Below are 21,703 nucleotides of genomic sequence, written 5' to 3'. Positions count from 1 at the left end.
ACCCTACACCATAAGAGGGGGTTTGAAATTTTGACTTGTCTACTTAAATATCACCAAAATCTGATCACAAGGTCAATTACGTCCCTGGGTAGGATTTAACCACCAACCTTTTGGTTAATAGCCGTACACACTAACCAATTGCGCCACATAGACACTTTGCAAAAAGTACATACTGACAAAGGCTAATAAGCATTCATCTAGAACGTTTCCTAGAAAAACATTAAAAAGTCAATAATCTGGAGAGTTTTTGTAAGATGTTTCTTCCATCAACCAACGAAGAAACACATTGGTACTTTCCCATGATGAGTGAGTGCTTCAGGATCTCTTGCACTTACATGTGCAGCCGAGTACTGCAATGGAAGCATGCTGGGCCCATAACCCAGAGGTAGGCAGATTGAAACTATCCTTTGCTATATGCATTTTTTTTGTTAATTAAAGTAATCCAAAACTGGGATTGATATTTTTGCTCTTTTATTTTTACTTAAAGTACAATAACTTTTACCATTTTAATTTGTTTTAATAGTATATTGACAGTATTGTTTTCTTTCAAAAATCCACTTCATTTTCTTTACCCTATTATTAAAATGGTAATTGACAAAAACAAACTACATTGTCACCAGAAGAGCAATACAAAATGTACAAGTGATATATAAAAATCATCTTTCCAGCTTGAATTTCAATGATGCATTGGGGCAACGATTTTGTGAGAAACATCTTCACCCTTAAATAAAGATTTTCTTAATTCCTTACCTGTGTGCTAATTAGATATCACCTTGTTTTCACATTAAACAGACTTCCACATGAGAAAGCAGCAAGGATGCATTGGCGTTAATGTTTCCTGGTGTCAACCCGTATTATTTCAGTAGACATTGAAATGAGGATGCATCTTGCTGCCTTTCCAATGAAGCAAGTTTAATTTAGTAATAGGTGAAAAACCATCCCTACAAAGGTGTTAATCAGAGACTTGGCTTTGTGGACACTTTTCAGAGAACAAATTTGTTAGCATAAAAATAAAGCCAGAAAATGAAGAGCTGTTTAATCACTCAATTGGATTTTTCTGCCAGCATATTTTTTTTTCTCTGCAACCCACTGCTAAATTGTGCTTCCTAGCTGTTTTTTATAAAATCACTTAATCAAATCTAACTCTGATTACATCAGAGAAGGCCAGGTAACCTACATCATAAGAGAGAGGTTGAAATTTTGACTTGTCTACTTAAAGATCACCAAAACCTGATCAGAAGGTCAATTACGTCCCTGGGTGGGATTAAACCACCAACCTTTTGGTTAGTAGCCAAACACACTAACTGATTGCGCCACAGAGACACTTTGCAAAAGTGCATACTGACAAAGGCTAATAAGCATTCATCTAGAACGTTTCCTAGAAAAACTTTAAAAAGTCAATAATCTGGAGAGTTTTTTTAAGATGTTTCTTAGATCAACCAACGAAGAAACACCTTGGTACTTTCCCATGATGAGTGAGTGCTTCAGGATCTCTTGCACTTACATGTGCAGCAGAGTACTGCAATGGAAGCATGCTGGGCCCATAACCCAGAGGTAGGCAGATTGCAACTATCCTCTGCTATATGCATTTTTTTTTATTAAAGTAATCCAAAACTGGGATTGATATTTTAGCTCTTTTATTTTTACTTAAAGTACAATAACTTTTACCATTTTAATTTGTTTTAATAGTATATTGACAGTATTGTTTTCTTTCAAAAATCCACTTAATTTTCTTTACCCTATTATTAAAATGGTAATTGACAAAAACAAACTACATTGTCACCAGAAGAGCAATACAAAATGTACAAGTGATATATAAAAATCATCTTTCCAGCTTGAATTTCAATGATGCATTGGGGCAACGATTTTGTGAGAAACATCTTCACCCTTAAATAAAGATTTTCTTAATTCCTTACCTGTGTGCTAATTAGATATCACCTTGTTTTCACATTAAACAGACTTCCACATGAGAAAGCAGCAAGGATGCAGTGGCGTTAATGTTTCCTGGTGTCAACCTGTATTATTTCAGTAGACATTGAAATGAGGATACATCTTGCTGCCTTTCCAATGAAGCAAGTTTAATTTAGTAATAGGTGAAAAACCATCCCTACAAAGGTGTTAATCAGAGACTTGGCTTTGTGGACACTTTTCAGAGAACAAATTTGTTAGCATAAAAATAAAGCCAGAAATGAAGAGCTGTTTAATCACTCAATTGGATTTTTTTGCCAGCATATTTCTTTTTCTCTGCAACCCACTGCTAAATTGTGCTTCCTAGCTGTTTTTATAAAATCACTGAATCAAATCTAACTCTGATTACATCAGAGAAGGCTAGGTACCCTACACCATAAGAGGGGGTTTGAAATTTTGACTTGTCTACTTAAATATCACCAAAATCTGATCACAAGGTCAATTACGTCCCTGGGTAGGATTTAACCACCAACCTTTTGGTTAATAGCCGTACACACTAACCAATTGCGCCACATAGACACTTTGCAAAAAGTACATACTGACAAAGGCTAATAAGCATTCATCTAGAACGTTTCCTAGAAAAACATTAAAAAGTCAATAATCTGGAGAGTTTTTGTAAGATGTTTCTTCCATCAACCAACGAAGAAACACATTGGTACTTTCCCATGATGAGTGAGTGCTTCAGGATCTCTTGCACTTACATGTGCAGCCGAGTACTGCAATGGAAGCATGCTGGGCCCATAACCCAGAGGTAGGCAGATTGAAACTATCCTTTGCTATATGCATTTTTTTTGTTAATTAAAGTAATCCAAAACTGGGATTGATATTTTTGCTCTTTTATTTTTACTTAAAGTACAATAACTTTTACCATTTTAATTTGTTTTAATAGTATATTGACAGTATTGTTTTCTTTCAAAAATCCACTTCATTTTCTTTACCCTATTATTAAAATGGTAATTGACAAAAACAAACTACATTGTCACCAGAAGAGCAATACAAAATGTACAAGTGATATATAAAAATCATCTTTCCAGCTTGAATTTCAATGATGCATTGGGGCAACGATTTTGTGAGAAACATCTTCACCCTTAAATAAAGATTTTCTTAATTCCTTACCTGTGTGCTAATTAGATATCACCTTGTTTTCACATTAAACAGACTTCCACATGAGAAAGCAGCAAGGATGCAGTGGCGTTAATGTTTCCTGGTGTCAACCTGTATTATTTCAGTAGACATTGAAATGAGGATACATCTTGCTGCCTTTCCAATGAAGCAAGTTTAATTTAGTAATAGGTGAAAAACCATCCCTACAAAGGTGTTAATCAGAGACTTGGCTTTGTGGACACTTTTCAGAGAACAAATTTGTTAGCATAAAAATAAAGCCAGAAATGAAGAGCTGTTTAATCACTCAATTGGATTTTTTTGCCAGCATATTTCTTTTTCTCTGCAACCCACTGCTAAATTGTGCTTCCTAGCTGTTTTTATAAAATCACTGAATCAAATCTAACTCTGATTACATCAGAGAAGGCTAGGTACCCTACACCATAAGAGGGGGTTTGAAATTTTGACTTGTCTACTTAAATATCACCAAAATCTGATCACAAGGTCAATTACGTCCCTGGGTAGGATTTAACCACCAACCTTTTGGTTAATAGCCGTACACACTAACCAATTGCGCCACATAGACACTTTGCAAAAAGTACATACTGACAAAGGCTAATAAGCATTCATCTAGAACGTTTCCTAGAAAAACATTAAAAAGTCAATAATCTGGAGAGTTTTTGTAAGATGTTTCTTCCATCAACCAACGAAGAAACACATTGGTACTTTCCCATGATGAGTGAGTGCTTCAGGATCTCTTGCACTTACATGTGCAGCCGAGTACTGCAATGGAAGCATGCTGGGCCCATAACCCAGAGGTAGGCAGATTGAAACTATCCTTTGCTATATGCATTTTTTTTGTTAATTAAAGTAATCCAAAACTGGGATTGATATTTTTGCTCTTTTATTTTTACTTAAAGTACAATAACTTTTACCATTTTAATTTGTTTTAATAGTATATTGACAGTATTGTTTTCTTTCAAAAATCCACTTCATTTTCTTTACCCTATTATTAAAATGGTAATTGACAAAAACAAACTACATTGTCACCAGAAGAGCAATACAAAATGTACAAGTGATATATAAAAATCATCTTTCCAGCTTGAATTTCAATGATGCATTGGGGCAACGATTTTGTGAGAAACATCTTCACCCTTAAATAAAGATTTTCTTAATTCCTTACCTGTGTGCTAATTAGATATCACCTTGTTTTCACATTAAACAGACTTCCACATGAGAAAGCAGCAAGGATGCATTGGCGTTAATGTTTCCTGGTGTCAACCCGTATTATTTCAGTAGACATTGAAATGAGGATGCATCTTGCTGCCTTTCCAATGAAGCAAGTTTAATTTAGTAATAGGTGAAAAACCATCCCTACAAAGGTGTTAATCAGAGACTTGGCTTTGTGGACACTTTTCAGAGAACAAATTTGTTAGCATAAAAATAAAGCCAGAAAATGAAGAGCTGTTTAATCACTCAATTGGATTTTTCTGCCAGCATATTTTTTTTTCTCTGCAACCCACTGCTAAATTGTGCTTCCTAGCTGTTTTTTATAAAATCACTTAATCAAATCTAACTCTGATTACATCAGAGAAGGCCAGGTAACCTACATCATAAGAGAGAGGTTGAAATTTTGACTTGTCTACTTAAAGATCACCAAAACCTGATCACAAGGTCAATTACGTCCCTGGGTGGGATTAAACCACCAACCTTTTGGTTAGTAGCCAAACACACTAACTGATTGCGCCACAGAGACACTTTGCAAAAGTGCATACTGACAAAGGCTAATAAGCATTCATCTAGAACGTTTCCTAGAAAAACTTTAAAAAGTCAATAATCTGGAGAGTTTTTTTAAGATGTTTCTTAGATCAACCAACGAAGAAACACCTTGGTACTTTCCCATGATGAGTGAGTGCTTCAGGATCTCTTGCACTTACATGTGCAGCAGAGTACTGCAATGGAAGCATGCTGGGCCCATAACCCAGAGGTAGGCAGATTGCAACTATCCTCTGCTATATGCATTTTTTTTTATTAAAGTAATCCAAAACTGGGATTGATATTTTAGCTCTTTTATTTTTACTTAAAGTACAATAACTTTTACCATTTTAATTTGTTTTAATAGTATATTGACAGTATTGTTTTCTTTCAAAAATCCACTTAATTTTCTTTACCCTATTATTAAAATGGTAATTGACAAAAACAAACTACATTGTCACCAGAAGAGCAATACAACATGTACAAGTGATATATTAAAATCATCTTTCCAGCTTGAATTTCAATGATGCATTGGGGCAACGATTTTGTGAGAAACATCTTCACCCTTAAATATTTTCTTAATTCCTTACCTGTGTGCTAATTAGATATCACCTTGTTTTCACATTAAACAGACTTCCACATGAGAAAGCAGCAAGGATGCAGTGGCGTTAATGTTTCCTGGTGTCAACCTGTATTATTTCAGTAGACATTGAAATGAGGATGCATCTTGCTGCCTTTCCAATGAAGCAAGTTTAATTTAGTAATAGGTGAAAAACCATCCCTACAAAGGTGTTAATCAGAGACTTGGCTTTGTGGACCCTTTTCAGAGAACAAATTTGTTAGCATAAAAATAAAGCCAGAAAATGAAGAGCTGTTTAATCACTCAATTGGATTTTTCTGCCAGCATTTTTCTTTTTCTCTGCAACCCACTGCTAAATTGTACTTCCTATCTGTTTTTTTATAAAATCACTTAATCAAATCTAACTCTGATTACATCAGAGAAGGCCAGGTACCCTACACCATAAGAGGGGGTTTGAAATTTTGTCTTGTCTACTTAAAGATCACCAAAATCTGATAACAAGGTCAATTAAGTCCCTGCTTGGGATTGAACCACCAACCTTTTGGTTAATAGCCGAACACACTAACCGATTGCGCCACAGAGACACTTTGCAAAATGTACATACTGACAAAGCCTAATAAGCATTCATCTAGAACGTTTCCTAGAAAAACTTTAAAAAGTCAATAATCTGGAGAGTTTTTGTAAGAATTTTCTTAAATCAACCAATGAAGAAACACATTGGTACTTTCCCATGATGAGTGAGTGCTTCAGGATCTCTTGCACTTACATGTGCAGCAGAGTACTGCAATGGAAGCATGCTGGGCCTATAACCCAGAGGTAGGCAGATTGAAACTATCCTCTGCTATATGCATTTTTTTTGTTAATTAAAGTAATCCAAAACTGGGATTGATATTTTAGCTCTTTTATTTTTACTTAAAGTACAATAACTTTTACCAATTTAATTTGTTTTAATAGTATATTGACAGTATTGTTTTCTTTCAAAAATCCACTTAATAGTATCTCACCTGGCAGGTAAGTAGGAGTAGGGCTAGAGCTGGGGAGGGTCGCTGCTCGGGCACCCCCCTGTCAAGTGAAGGAGATCCAACTGAGGCAGCACAAAGGAACTCTTGAAAGAAGAACAAGGCTAGAGGAAGATCTGAGACAAAGAAATCTGACTTTTACCAGAGCTGACCAGAGGAAAGCACAAACACAGTCCCCCACTACCACAAATAATGCAGTCAAGTTTCCCACATTTGGGGAAATCACAGGGGTCAGCATACCCAGAATGCAATGAATGAACCTCACCCTGGGAGAAATATCTTCATGACCATGGTATCTCCTGTGCAAAATAAGTATGATTTGGGATAGGGCTGGGGAGGGCCGCTGCTCAGGCACATCTCTGTAAAGTAAAGGAGATTCAACTGAGGCAGCACAAGGGAACTCTCATCTGGGGACAACAACTGCAGGGAGAACACATATTTTCAGATGAACATGGGAGGGCAGAAGGCTGCCTAATACTGAAGCACCCCCAAACAACAAACCAAATGCAACAACTAGTGCAAGCATTCCTGGGGGAAGGCCTGCAGCAGATGGATTTGCATATGGTGATGTCATCCAAGCAGTGGGTCAAAGTTGGCTTCAACCCTTGTCTGCATATGAAAAGAGAAAAGGGGCGTGCAGGGCATGGCAGCCTTTTGCGGCGCTTGGATGACCCCTAGTTCACATTAAACACCTCCACCCTCCTTCGGTGTGGGGCTCATGTTGGCTATGCCCCAGCCCCTGAAGCATTCAAGCTGATTTCTTGCAGCAGTTGGGCACTGTAACAGCTCCAGAGCTGCTCTGAAAGGCAAGTAAAAAGGTGTGGGCCCTGCAGCACTACCTGTAGTTTGCATTGTGCGTTGGAAGGCACAAAGTAAGCAGACGGGAGACGTCAGGATAGTGCGCAAGGGCATAGAAGGGAGCGGCTCAAGAAAAGAGAAGTGGAAACAGACAGCAAACTAGGCTGGAGATAGACCTGAGACAAAGAGATCTGAATTATACGAGAGCCGACCAGGGGAAACACAAATTATGCAGTCAAGTTTCCCACATTTGGGGAAATCGCAGGATCAGCACACCCAGAGTGCAATGGGTGAGCCTTGCCATGGGAGAAGCACCTTCCTGATCATAGTATATCACCTGGCAGGTAAGCAGGAGTTGGGCTAGAGCTGGGGAGGGTCGCTGCTCGGGCACCCGCCTGTCAAGTGAAGGAGATCCAACTGAGGCAGCACAAGGAAACTCTCGAAAGAAGAACAAGGCTAGAGGAAGATCTGAGACAAATAAATCTGACTTTTACCAGAGCTGACCAGAGGAAAGAACAAACACAGTCCCCCACTACCACAAATAATGCAGTCGAGTTTCCCACATTTGGGGAAATCACAGGGGTCAGCATACCCAGAATGCAATGAATGAACCTCACCCTGGGAGAACAATCTTCATGACCATGGTATCTCCTATGCAAAATAAGTATGATTTGGGATAGGGCTGGGGAGGGCCGCTGCTCAGGCACATCTCTGTCAAGTAAAGGAGATTCAACTGAGGCAGCACAAGGGAACTCTCATCTGGGGACAACAACTGCAGGGAGAACACATATTTTCAGATGAACATGGGAGGGCAGAAGGCTGCCTAATACTGAAGCACCCCCAAACAACAAACCAAATGCAACAACTAGTGCAAGCATTCCTGGGGGAAGGCCTGCAGCAGATGGATTTGCATATGGTGATGTCATCCAAGCAGTGGGTCAAAGTTGGCTTCAACCCTCGTCTGCATATGAAAAGAGAAAAGGGGCGTGCAGGGCATGGCGGCCTTTTGCGGCGCTTGGATGACCCCTAGTTCGCATTAAACATCTCCACCCTCTTTCGGTGTGGGGCTCATGTTGGCTATGCCCCAGCCCCTGAAGCATTCAAGCTGATTTCTTGCAGCAGCTGGGCACTGTAACAGCTCCAGAGCTGCTCTGTAAGGCGAGTAAAAGGGTGTGGGCCCTGCAGCACTACCTGTAGTTCGCATTGTGCGTTGGAAGGCACAAATTAAGCAGACGGGAGAAGTCAGGATAGTGCGCAAGGGCATAGAAGGGAGCGGCTCAAGAAAAGAGAAGTGGAAACAGACAGCAAACTAGTCTGGAGAGAGACCTGAGACAAAGAGATCTGAATTATACGAGAGCCGACCAGGGGAAACACAAATTATGCAGTCAAGTTTCCCACATTTGGGGAAATCGCAGGAGCAGCACACCCAGAGTGCAATGGGTGAGCCTTGCACTGGGAGAAGCACCTTCCTGATCATAGTATCTCACCTGGCAGGTAAGTAGGAGATGGGCTGGGGAGGGTCGCTGCTCGGGCACCCCCCTGTCAAGTGAAGGAGATCCAACTGAGGCAGCACAAGGGAACTCTCGAATGAAGAACAAGGCTAGAGGAAGATCTGAGACAAAGAAATCTGACTTTTACCAGAGCTGACCAGAGGAAAGAACAAACACAGTCCCCCACTACCACAAATAATGCAGTCGAGTTTCCCACATTTAGGGAAATCACACGGGTCAGCATTCCCAGAATGCTATGAATGAACCTCACCCTGGGAGAGCAATCTTCATGACCATGGTATCTCCTATGCAAAATAAGTATGTTTTTGGATAAGGCTGGGGAGGGCCGCTGCTCAGGCACATCTCAGTCAAGTAAAGGAGATTCAATTGAGGCAGCACAAGGGAACTCTCATCTGGGGACAACAACTGCAGGGAGAACACATATTTTCAGATGAACATGGGAGGGCAGAAGGCTGCCTAATACTGAAGCACCCCCAAACAACAAACCAAAAGCAACAACTAGTACAAGCATTCCTGGGGGAAGGTCTGCAGAAGACGGATTTGCATACAGTGATGTCATCCAAGCAGTGGGCCAAAATTGGCTGGAACCCTCATCTGCATATGAAAAGAGAAAAGGGGTATGCAGGGCATGGCGGCCTTTTGCGGCGCTTGGATGATCCCTAGTTCGCATTAAACACCCCCACCCTCCTTCGGTGTGGGGCTCATGTTGGCCATGCCCCAGCCCCTGAAGCATTCAAGCTGATTTCTTGCAGCAGCTGGGCACTGTAACAGCTCCAGAGCTGCTCTGTAAGGCAAGTAAAAGGGTGTGGGCCCTGCAGCACTACCTGTAGTTTACATTGTGCATTGTAAGGCACAAAGTAAGCAGACGGGAGGAGAAGTCAGGATAGTGCACAAGGGTATTGAAGGGAGCGGCTCAAGAAAAAAGAAGTGGAAGCAGACAGCAAACTAGGCTGGAGAGAGACCTGAGACAAAGAGATCTGAATTATATGAGAGCCGACCAGGGGAAACACAAATTATGCAGTCAAGTTTTCCACATTTGGGGAATTCGTAGGGGCAGCTCACCCAGAGTGCAATGGGTGAGCCTTGCCCTGGGAGAAGCAACTTCATGATCATAGTATCTCACCTGGCAGGTAAGTAGGAGTTGGGCTAGAGCTGGGGTGGGTCGCTGCTCGGGCACCCACCTGTCAAGTGAAGGAGATCCAACTCAGACAGCACAAGGTAACTCTCGAAAGAAGAACAAGTCTAGAGGAAAATCTGAGACAAAGAAATCTGACTTTTACCAGAGCTGACCAGAGGAAAGCACAAACACAGTCCCCCACTACCACAAATAATGCAGTCGAGTTTCCCACATTTGGGGAAATCACAGGGGTCAGCATACCCAGAATGCAATGAATGAACCTCACCCTGGGAGAACAATCTTCATGACCATGGTATCTCCTATGCAAAATAAGTATGATTTGGGATAGGGCTGGGGAGGGCCGCTGCTCAGGCACATCTCTGTCAAGTAAAGGAGATTCAACTGAGGCAGCACAAGGGAACTCTCATCTGGGGACAACAACTGCAGGGAGAACACATATTTTCAGATGAACATGGGAGGGCAGAAGGCTGCCTAATACTGAAGCACCCCCAAACAACAAACCAAATGCAACAACTAGTGCAAGCATTCCTGGGGGAAGGCCTGCAGCAGATGGATTTGCATATGGTGATGTCATCCAAGCAGTGAGTCAAAGTTGGCTTCAACCCTCGTCTGCATATGAAAAGAGAAAAGGGGCATGCAGGGCATGGCGGCCTTTTGCGGCGCTTGGATGACCCCTAGTTCGCATTAAACACCTCCACCCTCCTTCGGTGTGGGGCTCATGTTGGCTATGCCCCAGCCCCTGAAGCATTCAAGCTGATTTCTAGCAGCAGCTGGGCACTGTAACAGCTCCAGAGCTGCTCTGTAAGGCAAGTAAAAGGGTGTGGGCCCTGCAGCACTACCTGTAGTTTGCATTGTGCGTTGGAAGGCACAAATTAAGCAGACGGGAGAAGTCAGGATAGTGCGCAAGGGCATAGAAGGGAGCGGCTCAAGAAAAGAGAAGTGGAAACAGACAGCAAACTAGGCTGGAGAGAGACCTGAGACAAAGAGATCTCAATTATACGAGAGCCGACCAGGGGAAACACAAATTATGCAGTCAAGTTTCCCACATTTGGGGAAATCGCAGAAGCAGCACACCCAGAGTGAAATGGGTGAGCCTTGCCCTGGGAGAAGCACCTTCATGATCATAGTATCTCACCTAGCAGGTAAGTAGGAGTTGGGCTAGAGCTGGGGAGGGTCGCTGCTTGGGCACCCCCCTGTCAAGTGAAGGAGATACAACTGAGGCAGCACAAGGAAACTCTCGAAAGAAGAACAAGGCTAGAGGAAGATCTGAGACAAATAAATCTGACTTTTACCAGAGCTGACCAGAGGAAAGAACAAACACAGTCCCCCACTACCACAAATAATGCAGTCGAGTTTCCCACATTTGGGGAAATCATAGGGGTCAGCATACCCAGAATGCAATGAATGAACCTCACCCTGGGAGAACAATCTTCATGACCATGGTATCTCCTATGCAAAATAAGTATGATTTGGGATAGGGCTGGGGAGGGCCGCTGCTCAGGCACATCTCTGTCAAGTAAAGGAGATTCAACTGAGGCAGCACAAGGGAACTCTCATCTGGGGACAACAACTGCAGGGAGAACACATATTTTCAGATGAACATGGGAGGACAGAAGGCTGCCTAATACTGAAGCACCCCCAAACAACAAACCAAATGCAACAACTAGTGCAAGCATTCCTGGGGGAAGGCCTGCAGCAGATGGATTTGCATATGGTGATGTCATCCAAGCAGTGGGTCAAAGTTGGCTTAAACCCTCGTCTGCATATGAAAAGAGAAAAGGGGCGTGCAGGGCATGGCGGCCTTTTGCGGCGCTTGGATGACCCCTAGTTCACATTAAACACCTCCACCCTCCTTCGGTGTGGGGCTCATGTTGGCTATGCCCCAGCCCCTGAAGCATTCAAGCTGATTTCTTGCAGAAGCTGGGCTCTGTAACAGCTCCAGAGCTGCTCTGTAAGGCAAATAAAAGGTTGTGGGACCTGCAGCACTACCTGTAGTTCGCATTGTGCGTTGCAAGGCACAAAGTAAGCAGACGGGAGAAGTCAGGATAGTGCGCAAGGGCATAAAAGGGAACGGCTCAAGAAAAGAGAAGTGGAAACAGACAGCAAACTAGGCTGGAGAGAGACCTGATGCAAAGAGATCTGAATTATACGAGAGCCGACCAGAGGAAACACAAATTATGCAGTCAAGTGTCCCACATTTTGGGAAATCACAGGAGCAGCACACCCAGAGTGCAATGGGTGAGCCTTGCCCTGGGAGAAGCACCTTCCTGATCATAGTATCTCACCTGGCAGGTAAGTAGGAGTTGGGCTAGAGCTGGGGAGGGTCGCTGCTCGGGCACCCCCCTATCAAGTGAAGGAGATCCAACTGAGGCAGCACAAGGGAACTCTCGAAAGAAGAACAAGGCTAGAGGAAGATCTGAGACAAAGAAATCTGACTTTTACCAGAGCTGACCAGAGGAAAGCACAAACACAGTCCCCCACTACCACAAATAATGCAGTCGAGTTTCCCACAATTGGGGAAATCACAGGGGTCAGCATTCCCAGAATGCAATGAATGAACCTCACCCTGGGAGAACAATCTTCATGACCATGGCATCTCCTATGCAAAATAAGTATGATTTGGGATAGGGCTGGGGAGGGCCGCTGCTCAGGCACATCTCTGTCAAGTAAAGGAGATTCAACTGAGGCAGCACAAGGGAACTCTCATCTGGGGTCAACAACTGCAGGGAGAACACATATTTATAGATAAACATGGGAGGGCAGAAGGCTGCCTAATATTGAAGCACCCCCAAACAACAAACCAAATGCAACAACTAGTACAAGCATTCCTGGGGGAAGGTCTGCAGAAGACGGATTTGCATACGGTGATGTCATCCAAGCAGTGGGCCAAAGTTGTCTGGAACCCTCATCTGCATATGAAAAGAGAAAAGGGGTATGCAGGGCATGGCGGCCTTTTGAGGCGCTTGGATGACCCCTAGTTCGCATTAAACACCCCCACCCTCCTTCGGTGTGGGGCTCATGTTGGCTATGCCCCAGCCCCTGAAGCATTCAAGCTGATTTCTTGCAGCAGCTGGGCACTGTAACAGCTCCAGAGCTGCTCTGTAAGGCAAGTAAAAGGGTGTGGGCCCTGCAGCACTACCTGTAGTTCGCATTGTGCATTGTAAGGCACAAAGTAAGCAGATGGGAGGAGAAGTCAGGATAGTGCACAAGGGTAAAGAAGGGAGGGGCTCAAGAAAAAAGAAGTGGAAACAGACAGCAAACTAGGCTGGAGATAGACCTGAGACAAAGAGATCTGAATTATACGATAGCCGACCAGAAGAAACACAAATTATGCAGTCAAGTGTCCCACATTTGGGGAAATGACAGGAGCAGCACACCCAGAGTGCAATGGGTGAGCCTTGCCCTGGGAGAAGCACCTTCCTGATCATAGTATCTCACCTGGCAGGTAAGTATGAGATGGGCTAGAGCTGGGGAGGGTCGCTGCTCGGGCACCCCCCTGTCAAGTGAAGGAGATCCAACTGAGGCAGCACAAGGGAACTCTCGAAAGAAGAACAAGGCTAGAGGAAGATCTGAGACAAAGAAATCTGACTTTTACCAGAGCTGATCAGAGGAAAGCACAAACACAGTCCTACACTACCACAAATAATGCAGTCGAGTTTCCCACATTTGGGGAAATCATAGGGGTCAGCATACCCAGAATGCAATGAATGAACCTCATCCTGGGAGATCAATCTTCATGACCATGGTATCTCCTATGCAAAATAAGTATGATTTCAGATAGGGCTGGGGAGGGCCGCTGCTCAGGCACATCTCGGTCAAGTAAAGGAGATTCAACTGAGGCAGCACAAGGGAACTCTCATCTGAGGACAACAACTGCAGGGAGAACACATATTTTCAGATGAACATGGGAGGGCAGAAGGCTGCCTAATACTGAAGCACCCCCAAACAACAAACCAAATGCAACAACTAGTACAAGCATTCCTGGGGGAAGGTCTGCAGAAGACGGATTTGCATACGGTGATGTCATCCAAGCAGTGGGCCAAAGTTGGCTGGAACCCTCATCTACATATGAAAAGAGAAAAGGGGTATGCAGGGCATGGCGGCCTTTTGCGGCGCTTGGATGACCCCTAGTTCGCATTAAACACCCCCACCCTCCTTCGGTGTGGGGCTCATGTTGGCCATGCCCCTGCCCCTGAAGCATTCAAGCTGATTTCTTGCAGCAGCTGGGCACTGTAACAGCTCCAGAGCTGCTCTGTAAGGCAAGTAAAAAGGTGTGGGCCCTGCAGCACTACCTGTAGTTTGCATTGTGCATTGGAAGGCACAAAGTAAGCAGACGGGAGGAGAAGTCAGGATAGTGCACAAGGGTATAGAAGGGAGGGGCTCAAGAAAAAAGAAGTGGAAACAGACAGCAAACTAGGCTGGAGAGAGACCTGAGACAAAGAGATCTGAATTATATGAGATCAGACCAGGGGAAACACAAATTATGCAGTCAAGTTTCCCACATTTGCGGAAATCGCAGGAGCAGCACACCAAGAGTGCAATGGGTGAGCCTTGCCCTGGGAGAAGCAACTTCATGATCATAGTATCTCACCTGGCAGGTAAGTAGGAGTTGGGCTAGAGCTGGGGAGGGTCGCTGCTCGGGCACCCCCCTGTCAAGTGAAGGAAATCCAACTGAGGAAGCACAAGGGAACTCTCGAAAGAAGAACAAGGCTAGAGGAAGATCTGAGACAAAGAAATCTGACTTTTACCAGAGCTGACCAGAGGAAAGCACAAACACAGTCCTCCACTACCACAAATAATGCAGTCGAGTTTCCCACATTTGGGGAAATCATAGGGGTCAGCATACCCAGAATGCAATGAATGAACCTCACCCTGGGAGATCAATCTTCATGACCATGGTATCTCCTATGCAAAATAAGTATGATTTGGGATAGGGCTGGGGAGGGCCGCTGCTCAGGCACAACTCGTCAAGTAAATGAGATTCAACTGAGGCAGCACAAGGGAACTCTCATCTGGGGACAACAACTGCAGGGAGAACACATATTTTCAGATGAACATGGGAGGGCAGAAGGCTGCCTAATACTGAAGCACCCCCAAACAACAAACCAAATGCAACAACTAGTGCAAGCATTCCTGGGGGAAGGCCTGCAGCAGATGGATTTGCATATGGTGATGTCATCCAAGCTGTGAGTCAAAGTTGGCTTCAACCCTCGTCTGCATATGAAAAGAGAAAAGGGGCATGCAGGGCATGGCGGCCTTTTGCGGCGCTTGGATGACCCCTAGTTCGCATTAAACACCTCCACCCTCCTTCGGTGTGGGGCTCATGTTGGCTATGCCCCAGCCCCTGAAGCATTCAAGCTGATTTCTTGCAGCAGCTGGGCACTGTAACAGCTCCAGAGCTGCTCTGTAAGGCAAATAAAAGGGTGTGGGCCCTGCAGCACTACCTGTAGTTTGCGTTGTGCGTTGGAAGGCACAAATTAAGCAGACGGGAGAAGTCAGGATAGTGCGCAAGGGCATAGAAGGGAGCGGCTCAAGAAAAGAGAAGTGGAAACAGACAGCAAACTAGGCTGGAGAGAGACCTGAGACAAAGAGATCTGAATTATACGAGAGCCGACCAGGGGAAACACAAATTATGCAGTCAAGTTTCCCACATTTGGGGAAATCGCAGGAGCAGCACACCCAGAGTGAAATGGGTGAGCCTTGCCCTGGGAGAAGCACCTTCATGATCATAGTATCTCACCTAGCAGGTAAGTAGGAGTTGGGCTAGAGCTGGGGAGGGTCGCTGCTCGGGCACCCCCCTGTCAAGTGAAGGAGATACAACTGAGGCAGCACAAGAAAACTCTCGAAAGAAGAACAAGGCTAGAGGAAGATCTGAGACAAATAAATCTGACTTTTACCAGAGCTGACCAGAGGAAAGAACAAACACAGTCCCCCACTACCACAAATAATGCAGTCGAGTTTCCCACATTTGGGGAAATGATAGGGGTCAGCATACCCAGAATGCAATGAATGAACCTCACCCTGGGAGAACAATCTTCATGACCATGGTATCTCCTATGCAAAATAAGTATGATTTGGGATAGGGCTGGGGAGGGCCGCTGCTCAGGCACATCTCTGTCAAGTAAAGGAGATTCAACTGAGGCAGCACAAGGGAACTCTCATCTGGGGACAACAACTGCAGGGAGAACACATATTTTCAGATGAACATGGGAGGGCAGAAGGCTGCCTTATACTGAAGCACCCCCAAACAACAAACCAAATGCAACAACTAGTGCAAGCATTCCTGGGGGAAGGCCTGCAGCAGATGGATTTGCATATGGTGATGTCATCCAAGCAGTGGGTCAAAGTTGGCGTAAACCCTCGTCTGCATATGAAAAGAGAAAAGGGGCTTGCAGGGCATGGCGGCCTTTTGCGGCGCTTGGATGACCCCTAGTTCACATTAAACACCTCTACCCTCCTTCGGTGTGGGGCTCATGTTGGCTATGCCCCAGCCCCTGAAGCATTCAAGCTGATTTCTTGCAGAAGCTGGGCTCTGTAACAGCTCCAGAGCTGCTCTGTAAGGAAATAAAAGGTTGTGGGACCTGCAGCACTACCTGTAGTTCGCATTGTGCGTTGGAAGGCACAAAGTAAGCAGACGGGAGAAGTCAGGATAGTGCGCAAGGGCATAAAAGGGAACGGCTCAAGAAAAGAGAAGTGGAAACAGACAGCAAACTAGGCTGGAGAGAGACCTGATGCAAAGAGATCTGAATTATACGAGAGCCGACCAGAGGAAACACAAATTATGCAGTCAAGTGTGCCACATTTGCGGAAATCACAGGAGCTGCACACCCAGAGTGCAATGGGTGAGCCTTGCCCTGGGAGAAGCACCTTCCTGATCATAGTATCTCACCTGGCAGGTAAGTAGGAGTTGGGCTAGAGCTGGGGAGGGTCGCTGCTCGGGCACCCCCCTGTCAAGTGAAGGAGATCCAACTGAGGCAGCACAATGGAACTCTCGAAAGAAGAACAAGGCTAGAGGAAGATCTGAGACAAAGAAATCTGACTTTTACCAGAGCTGACCAGAGGAAAGCACAAACACAGTCCCCCACTACCACAAATAATGCAGTCGAGTTTCCCACAATTGGGGAAATCACAGGGGTCAGCATACCCAGAATGCAATGAATGAAACTCACCCTGGGAGAACAATCTTCATGACCATGGCATCTCCTATGCAAAATAAGTATGATTTGGGATAGGGCTGGGGAGGGCCGCTGCTCAGGCACATCTCTGTCAAGTAAAGGAGATTCAACTGAGGCAGCACAAGGGAACTCTCATCTGGGGACAACAACTGCAGGGAGAACACATATTTTCAGATGAACATGGGAGGGCAGAAGGCTGTCTAATATTGAAGCACCCCCAAACAACAAACCAAATGCAACAACTAGTACAAGCATTCCTTGGGGAAGGTCTGCAGAAGACGGATTTGCATACGGTGATGTCATCCAAGCAGTGGGCCAAAGTTGTCTGGAACCCTCATCTGCATATGAAAAGAGAAAAGGGGTATGCAGGGCATGGCGGCCTTTTGCGGCGCTTGGATGACCCCTAGTTCGCATTAAACACCCCAACCCTCCTTCGGTGTGGGGCTCATGTTGGCTATGCCCCAGCCCCTGAAGCATTCAAGCTGATTTCTTGCAGCAGCTGGGCACTGTAACAGCTCCAGAGCTGCTCTGTAAGGCAAGTAAAAGGGTGTGGGCCCTGCAGCACTACCTGTAGTTCGTATTGTGCATTGTAAGGCACAAAGTAAGCAGACGGGAGGAGAAGTCAGGATAGTGCACAAGGGTATAGAAGGGAGGGGCTCAAGAAAAAAGAAGTGGAAACAGACAGCAATCTAGGCTGGAGATAGACCTGAGACAAAGAGATCTGAATTATACGAGAGCCGACCAGAGGAAACACAAATTATGCAGTCAAGTGTCCCACATTTGGGGAAATCACAGGAGCAGCACACCCAGAGTGCAATGGGTGAGCCTTGCCCTGGGAGAAGCACCTTCCTGATCATAGTATCTCACCTGGCAGGTAAGTATGAGATGGGCTAGAGCTGGGGAGGGTCGCTGCTCGGGCACCCCCCTGTCAAGTGAAGGAGATCCAACTGAGGCAGCACAAGGGAACTCTCGAAAGAAGAACAAGGCTAGAGGAAGATCTGAGACAAAGAAATCTGACTTTTACCAGAGCTGACCAGAGGAAACACAAACACAGTCCTCCACTACCACAAATAATGCAGTCGAGTTTCCCACATTTGGGGAAATCATAGGGGTCAGCATACCCAGAATGCAATGAATGAACCTCACCCTGGGAGATCAATCTTCATGACCATGGTATCTCCTATGCAAAATAAGTATGATTTGGGATAGGGCTGGGGAGGGCCGCTGCTCAGGCACATCTCTGTCAAGTAAAGGAGATTCAACTGAGGCAGCACAAGGGAACTCTCATCTGGGGACAACAACTGCAGGGAGAACACATATTTTCAGATGAACATGGGAGGGCAGAAGGCTGCCTAATACTGAAGCACCCCCAAAAAACAAACCAAATGCAACAACTAGTACAAGCATTCCTGGGGGAAGGTCTGCAGAAGACGGATTTGCATACGGTGATGTCATCCAAGCAGTGGGCCAAAGTTGGCTGGAACCCTCATCTACATATGAAAAGAGAAAAGGGGTATGCAGGGCATGGCGGCCTTTTGCGGCGCTTGGATGACCCCTAGTTCGCATTAAACACCCCCACCCTCCTTCGGTGTGGGGCTCATGTTGGCCATGCCCCAGCCCCTGAAGCATTCAAGCTGATTTCTTGCAGCAGCTGGGCACTGTAACAGCTCCAGAGCTGCTCTGTAAGGCAAGTAAAAAGGTGTGGGCCCTGCAGCACTACCTGTAGTTTGCATTGTGCATTGGAAGGCACAAAGTAAGCAGACGGGAGGAGAAGTCAGGATAGTGCACAAGGGTAAAGAAGGGAGGGGCTCAAGAAAAATGAAGTGGAAACAGACAGCAAACTAGGCTGGAGAGAGACCTGAGACAAAGAGATCTGAATCATATGAGAGCCGACCAGGGGAAACACAAATTATGCAGTCAAGTTTCCCACATTTGCGGAAATCGCAGGGGCAGCACACCCAGAGTGCAATGGGTGAGCCTTGCCCTGGGAGAAGCAACTTCATGATCATAGTATCTCACCTGGCAGGTAAGTAGGAGTTGGGCTGGAGCTGGGGAGGGTCGCTGCTCGGGCACCCCCCTGTCACGTGAAGGAAATCCAACTGAGGCAGCACAAGGGAACTCTCGAAAGAAGAACAAGGCTAGAGGAAAATCTGAGACAAAGAAATCTGACTTTTACCAGAGCTGACCAGAGGAAAGCACAAACACAGTCCCCCACTACCACAAATAATGCAGTCGAGTTTCCCACATTTGGGGAAATCACAGGGGTCAGCATACCCAGAATGCAATGAATGAACCTCACCCTGGGAGAACAATCTTCATGACCATGGTATCTCCTATGCAAAATAAGTATGATTTGGGATCAGTGGCGTAACTAGAAATTTTTCTCCCCCACGACAAAAAATTCTTTGGCGCTCCCCACAATTGGCACTATTAAAGGGATAAATGTGCGCGCGCCGCAAAATAGGGTGTGTGGCTTCGTTGGGATGGGCGTGGCTTTACTGTTCCAGTGGGACCTGTTGGACAAGTGGTCCGGATCCCACCTACACACGCACCGGAGGATAATCCTGTCTTCCAAGACCAGAATCTCACTCCATTGGTGGCTGCACAGTTCTCACCTCCTAGAGGGGCGAAGGTTCGGGATCCAGGACTGGATCCTAGGGACCATGGATGCAACCCTCCGAGGCTGGGGAGCAGTCACACAGGGGGAAAACGTCCAAGGAAGATGGTCAAGTCGGGAAAGTTGTCTCCACATAAATGTTCTGGAGTTAAGGGCCATTTAATAACTGCAGACACAGTACGCACTGGGACGGGTGCCCAGCATCCTCTACGGACTAAGAGAAAAGGATTTACCGGTAGGTATTAAAATCCTATTTTCTCTGAGAATGTCGATTTAATTACCGTATTAAACACTCTAAGAGGTTAAGAGACTTTGTACGCTATTGGAGTATGTAGTACCTTAAGGGTACGCTCTTAGCGTAGCGGACGCTGTATCGGGAGCGAGCCGCTCGAGCGACACAAACGCTCGCGAGAATACGCTGTTGGTATCGGGCACACAATAGGTGAGCGATTACCGTAATGCTACGCTATTTGCGTAGCAGACGCTCACTGGATAACAATCAGTAAAACTTGTATGTGACACACAGGAAAGATATTCTTACGCTGTAAACCTTGTATTAAAACACTGTAGCGATAGAACGCTGCTTAACCTTGTTAATATTAAAGCTGTTTGAGCGAAAGAGACGCTCCTATTACCCCTTGCAATATAATGAACACACGCTACCGTTAAGGGTCCAAAGCCTTTTACTAACAAGTCTTAAGTTACTTCAAAAAGGGGAAACAGTTCACAAGTCATACGCTACAAGCTAACATATAATTCTAACAGAGTATCTAGACAGTAACATGCACAATAGAGAACGATCGCATTATAAATACAGAGACTAAGTGAGAATGGCTAACAACATATGAGAAACAAAGTGGCAACAGAGAAACATACCATACGGGGAACACACGCAGGCGCAACCGGAATCCAGTCCTCCAATTATCAGCGATAACTGTTGAAGAGAGAGTACTGGCTGGCCTGGGGACGGTGACCCTTATATACTCTGTACACAATACAGTACAATGGTCCCTACATTCTTATTGTTCATTGGACACAGGAATTCGGCCTCGCATTATAACAAAAGGTCATAGGTTGATTCGTACAGGTGGGCTGTGACGATTTCCAACAGCTCAGGTGGGTGGGATACTGGGTTTCCCGCCGCATGACTAAGTAAGAACAAATAATAGTAAATGGACATAAACTTCTTATGTCCATAACTATTCGCACGAGCGATTTATCCGCTCCAAACCAACACCGGAATATTGCTATTTAAATACTCTTCCGATGGGTACCAAACACCACTGTATGACCCCTGTTAGACCCTTCGTACAATACAAAGAGGGATTTCTCTGTCCAGGAACATGCTATGTTACCTAAACTTTCAGAATCTATCAAAGGGACCATGATCTACAAAATACATTATTACTGAAAATATGTAACGATTGAGTCGCACGCTACGATCACATAAACTCTACCGTAAATACGCATACCGTGCGCCTGCGGGTGCCCGCGACTGTGAGTATGTGCACGTACGGGAGAGCGTACGCATGCGCAGCACGGACCTGTGTGAGGTGCAAATATGGCAGTGTGCATAGAGATATTTTTCTGACTTTGACAGTCCACCCTTTGGCAGTCAACAATAACTGCCACTTCCTGAAAACATTTCAAAAAGAGAAAAATATATGTTAGGGGTTAATACATTTACATGGTTGGGTAGGGGAGGAGAGGAGAAGGTAGGAAAAGGGTATGACCTAGTGAGATAGCAGAAGCATGTGTGTATGAATCCGTGCTTGGGGGTCATGTATCATCGTGCCGTACGTGTGGTACATCAAGCTTCGAGGTATTGCGAAGTATACATTCGAATTCCTTCTTATCCCGTGGTACGGGTCTGTGGATGGGCTGTCAAACTTTACCTAGCTCTTTTCGGCTGTGGTTGCAACAAAATGGGGGAGCACATTTTAGTTGATGATACATGAATGGGGGAGATATGTGATTGCTGATATCTGTGCCTGTATTCCCTATCGACTATGTGTGTCATTACCTGAGGGTTGTAGAAATG

At 45.1% G+C, this 21,703-nt stretch overlaps 22 non-coding genes and 3 pseudogenes across 22 annotated transcripts; all 25 read right to left on the bottom strand.

The window, feature by feature from the left end:
* Window positions 1-1,249: 1,249 nt before the first annotated feature.
* On the bottom strand, window positions 1,250-1,323 carry TRNAS-ACU (transfer RNA serine (anticodon ACU)). Its single transcript has one exon. It is a non-coding gene; the product is annotated as a tRNA-Ser (tRNA).
* Window positions 1,324-4,751: 3,428 nt separating this feature from the next.
* Window positions 4,752-4,825, bottom strand: TRNAS-ACU (transfer RNA serine (anticodon ACU)). Its single transcript has one exon. It is a non-coding gene; the product is annotated as a tRNA-Ser (tRNA).
* A 1,750-nt stretch (window positions 4,826-6,575) lies between these two features.
* Window positions 6,576-6,739, bottom strand: LOC135000670 (U1 spliceosomal RNA). The gene has a single exon (XR_010202515.1). It is a non-coding gene; the product is annotated as a U1 spliceosomal RNA (small nuclear RNA).
* A 671-nt stretch (window positions 6,740-7,410) lies between these two features.
* On the bottom strand, window positions 7,411-7,573 carry LOC135000684 (U1 spliceosomal RNA). Its single transcript, XR_010202528.1, has one exon. It is a non-coding gene; the product is annotated as a U1 spliceosomal RNA (small nuclear RNA).
* A 152-nt stretch (window positions 7,574-7,725) lies between these two features.
* LOC135000690 (U1 spliceosomal RNA) lies at window positions 7,726-7,889 on the bottom strand. Its single transcript, XR_010202531.1, has one exon. It is a non-coding gene; the product is annotated as a U1 spliceosomal RNA (small nuclear RNA).
* A 671-nt stretch (window positions 7,890-8,560) lies between these two features.
* Window positions 8,561-8,723, bottom strand: LOC135000680 (U1 spliceosomal RNA). The gene has a single exon (XR_010202524.1). It is a non-coding gene; the product is annotated as a U1 spliceosomal RNA (small nuclear RNA).
* A 146-nt stretch (window positions 8,724-8,869) lies between these two features.
* Window positions 8,870-9,033, bottom strand: LOC135000677 (U1 spliceosomal RNA). Its single transcript, XR_010202521.1, has one exon. It is a non-coding gene; the product is annotated as a U1 spliceosomal RNA (small nuclear RNA).
* A 695-nt stretch (window positions 9,034-9,728) lies between these two features.
* LOC135000685 (U1 spliceosomal RNA) lies at window positions 9,729-9,870 on the bottom strand (annotated as a pseudogene).
* A 152-nt stretch (window positions 9,871-10,022) lies between these two features.
* LOC135000681 (U1 spliceosomal RNA) lies at window positions 10,023-10,186 on the bottom strand. The gene has a single exon (XR_010202525.1). It is a non-coding gene; the product is annotated as a U1 spliceosomal RNA (small nuclear RNA).
* A 692-nt stretch (window positions 10,187-10,878) lies between these two features.
* On the bottom strand, window positions 10,879-11,020 carry LOC135000687 (U1 spliceosomal RNA; annotated as a pseudogene).
* A 152-nt stretch (window positions 11,021-11,172) lies between these two features.
* Window positions 11,173-11,336, bottom strand: LOC135000691 (U1 spliceosomal RNA). Its single transcript, XR_010202532.1, has one exon. It is a non-coding gene; the product is annotated as a U1 spliceosomal RNA (small nuclear RNA).
* Window positions 11,337-12,007: 671 nt separating this feature from the next.
* On the bottom strand, window positions 12,008-12,170 carry LOC135000682 (U1 spliceosomal RNA). The gene has a single exon (XR_010202526.1). It is a non-coding gene; the product is annotated as a U1 spliceosomal RNA (small nuclear RNA).
* A 152-nt stretch (window positions 12,171-12,322) lies between these two features.
* LOC135000671 (U1 spliceosomal RNA) lies at window positions 12,323-12,486 on the bottom strand. The gene has a single exon (XR_010202516.1). It is a non-coding gene; the product is annotated as a U1 spliceosomal RNA (small nuclear RNA).
* A 674-nt stretch (window positions 12,487-13,160) lies between these two features.
* On the bottom strand, window positions 13,161-13,323 carry LOC135000679 (U1 spliceosomal RNA). The gene has a single exon (XR_010202523.1). It is a non-coding gene; the product is annotated as a U1 spliceosomal RNA (small nuclear RNA).
* Window positions 13,324-13,475: 152 nt separating this feature from the next.
* On the bottom strand, window positions 13,476-13,639 carry LOC135000676 (U1 spliceosomal RNA). Its single transcript, XR_010202520.1, has one exon. It is a non-coding gene; the product is annotated as a U1 spliceosomal RNA (small nuclear RNA).
* Window positions 13,640-14,313: 674 nt separating this feature from the next.
* On the bottom strand, window positions 14,314-14,476 carry LOC135000689 (U1 spliceosomal RNA). Its single transcript, XR_010202530.1, has one exon. It is a non-coding gene; the product is annotated as a U1 spliceosomal RNA (small nuclear RNA).
* A 152-nt stretch (window positions 14,477-14,628) lies between these two features.
* On the bottom strand, window positions 14,629-14,792 carry LOC135000692 (U1 spliceosomal RNA). The gene has a single exon (XR_010202533.1). It is a non-coding gene; the product is annotated as a U1 spliceosomal RNA (small nuclear RNA).
* Window positions 14,793-15,462: 670 nt separating this feature from the next.
* Window positions 15,463-15,625, bottom strand: LOC135000683 (U1 spliceosomal RNA). Its single transcript, XR_010202527.1, has one exon. It is a non-coding gene; the product is annotated as a U1 spliceosomal RNA (small nuclear RNA).
* Window positions 15,626-15,777: 152 nt separating this feature from the next.
* Window positions 15,778-15,941, bottom strand: LOC135000675 (U1 spliceosomal RNA). Its single transcript, XR_010202519.1, has one exon. It is a non-coding gene; the product is annotated as a U1 spliceosomal RNA (small nuclear RNA).
* Window positions 15,942-16,611: 670 nt separating this feature from the next.
* LOC135000688 (U1 spliceosomal RNA) lies at window positions 16,612-16,774 on the bottom strand. Its single transcript, XR_010202529.1, has one exon. It is a non-coding gene; the product is annotated as a U1 spliceosomal RNA (small nuclear RNA).
* Window positions 16,775-16,926: 152 nt separating this feature from the next.
* LOC135000673 (U1 spliceosomal RNA) lies at window positions 16,927-17,090 on the bottom strand. Its single transcript, XR_010202517.1, has one exon. It is a non-coding gene; the product is annotated as a U1 spliceosomal RNA (small nuclear RNA).
* Window positions 17,091-17,764: 674 nt separating this feature from the next.
* Window positions 17,765-17,927, bottom strand: LOC135000678 (U1 spliceosomal RNA). The gene has a single exon (XR_010202522.1). It is a non-coding gene; the product is annotated as a U1 spliceosomal RNA (small nuclear RNA).
* Window positions 17,928-18,079: 152 nt separating this feature from the next.
* LOC135000674 (U1 spliceosomal RNA) lies at window positions 18,080-18,242 on the bottom strand. Its single transcript, XR_010202518.1, has one exon. It is a non-coding gene; the product is annotated as a U1 spliceosomal RNA (small nuclear RNA).
* Window positions 18,243-18,937: 695 nt separating this feature from the next.
* On the bottom strand, window positions 18,938-19,079 carry LOC135000686 (U1 spliceosomal RNA; annotated as a pseudogene).
* A 152-nt stretch (window positions 19,080-19,231) lies between these two features.
* LOC135000669 (U1 spliceosomal RNA) lies at window positions 19,232-19,395 on the bottom strand. The gene has a single exon (XR_010202514.1). It is a non-coding gene; the product is annotated as a U1 spliceosomal RNA (small nuclear RNA).
* Between the last annotated feature and the right edge of the window lie 2,308 nt (window positions 19,396-21,703).

This window comes from Pseudophryne corroboree, unplaced genomic scaffold (assembly GCF_028390025.1).
Source record: "Pseudophryne corroboree isolate aPseCor3 unplaced genomic scaffold, aPseCor3.hap2 scaffold_1561, whole genome shotgun sequence".
Taxonomy (NCBI): domain Eukaryota; kingdom Metazoa; phylum Chordata; class Amphibia; order Anura; family Myobatrachidae; genus Pseudophryne; species Pseudophryne corroboree.
Note: the sequence above shows the minus strand (reverse complement) of the source record. Positions and strands in the feature narration are given on the sequence as shown.